Here is a 2367-nt window from a genome sequence, read left to right on the forward strand (position 1 = left end):
ACATGTTTTCCTCCATGGAAAAGCTCAGTTACCATGGTGATGAAGAATTATTTACATCTCAACCATAACGACTCGGCCACAGAGCCAGTGCGACCCAGCAGACATATTTTAAAGCCTGAACACGCAGCCAAAGTTCTGTAATATTTACACACCACAGACACGAGTTAGAAAAAAAATAATCACATTACTTAAAATGAAAAAGGTCACTTTATAAATACCTTAGAGGCATCTTTCTGCATGTTCTATCTGCAAACACTAGATAAGAAGTAATCACTTGTAATTAAAAGCTAAGTGTAGCTGAGTAACCTGAAAGCAAAGATGTTTTTTTTTTACATAGAGACAGAGTGAGACCTCTTCACCTTCAAATAATTCCAGTGAAAGCAATTGTTGTCCACAATGAGACAATAAATAATAAACCTTCCCAAACATTGGTGGTTTCTGGCCCCCCATCCCTCCTTCTAATTACGCCCTGGGCAACTGTCCATGTTGCCCATATCAAAAACCACCACTGTTCACAAAGTAGTTCCACATCAGAGATATCTGCAACAACCAAAAGGTGCTAAGAAGATGGACAATAAAGCTTCGACCTCATCTCCAAAAGATATTATCACATTTTTCATGCCATCACGGTGAAAACATTTATGAAGATTTTGCCCAATAAACACAAATGGATTAAGATTTTCAATCATCTTTCCAAAAAGATGATGCTGTGAAAAAGCAACTTTTTTTGTAATAAAGTATGTATGGGCATTTCCTGTTGAGAAAAACAACAAAGATAAGTTACTAAACTTATGAAAAATATATTTCTATGTAGCGAAGAGCTTGGACACACACCCTTTATGATATGATGTGAATGTTTGTTAACATTTCTGGATACATTTCTGATAAATTTGATGAATTCGGACAATTGGGATGATCTGAGATGATCTCTAAGTTTAAGCTGATAATGAAACCAAATTAATTTCATTGAGGTGAAGAAACTGTTTAGCTTTAGGGTTGGTGCTTTCTGCCATTAGACGTTTTCTAGGCACAGAAAAATAAACAAGTGTATAGTCTTTGGAACAATTATCAGTAGCGATATTTTTTGTCTTTTTGTCCAAATTTATCCAATTTGCACTTGTCAACAAACTTTAGAGACTTTCTTTAACCAATGCATTACAGTTCAATAAGTTTTGTAGGTAAATATTTAGCAAAAATTAGCAATCATAAAAATGATAAAAATTCTCAAAGAGGATGAATAATTGTATTAAATTGTGTGGCATTTTTGGTAAGATTTCATCTTACTCTCTATGGATGATGACCGCCCGATAAAACCAAAGCAGTAATGAGAAACTTCCTTACGGGAGTAACGCTTTTTCCTTACAGAAGAGTAGAAGCAGCTCAAAGAAAATGATTGAAAATCAGCAGTAAAAATAAATTCCCTAAGGTGGGTATGAATCTATGCTGAAAGGTACAAAACAGGTAAAACTGCAAAAGTGGAAAATAACGCAGGCGTGAAATGACCATTGCTTCTGTGGAAGAGGTTCTTCCCACAGAAGTAGCTGAAGCAAACAAATGTGCTATCACTCACATTGTTTGCTGAGAATTAATGATCATTTTAACACTACAAATTCTTCAATTTGGAAGTTGGTGCCAAACGCAAGGAAAAAAAAGAGAAAAATGAAGAAGAAAAAAAAGCCCACTTATAGATGTTTTTCCACCAGACAATTTTAGCTGACTTAGTGACATCTGTTTTTCTGGAGCTAGGAAAGAAACAAAGAAACAGCTCTAGCATCAGCCCTGGTTTAGCACTAGAAGCACAGTGAATGTTTGATCCTCTCTCTGTTGTATTCTAAATTATTGTGGAGGATTGCAGCGCTTGGAGACAGTTTAACCACACAAACCCCATTACTTATATCGGTTTTCCTGCATCCGGATGTCTGCATGCCCAGCTTAACTCAAAAGAAATGTTCTGATCAGAAACGACCAACATGAGCTATACTCTCCATTTCAAGAATGATCTTTTTTTTATTTTTTGCCAAGTTTTAGTGAAATTAGTTCTAATGAGATGTTACAAAATTTTTTTTCTTTAAATCAGGGATCTACAAACATTTGAATCCAAACGGGGAATTTTTGCTTTGAGTCCAGCTGAGGAAAAACTCATTTACAGCTTTTGGCCTTTCATAATATTTGTCAGAAAGAACAACATATATAGCTTTTGATAAATGTCTACTATAGGAATTTTCCCATAATTTACATCTATTTTTTTTTCTTTTTAAAAAAAAAAAAACATACAACTTTTGTAAAAAAAGTTTTGATGGATACATTTTCTTCAATGGGATGTTGACATTTGTGAAAAATTTTATGTGTTAAAAAAACACAGTTTTC

This window comes from Xiphophorus maculatus, chromosome 2, assembly GCF_002775205.1.
Source record: "Xiphophorus maculatus strain JP 163 A chromosome 2, X_maculatus-5.0-male, whole genome shotgun sequence".
NCBI lineage: Eukaryota > Metazoa > Chordata > Actinopteri > Cyprinodontiformes > Poeciliidae > Xiphophorus > Xiphophorus maculatus.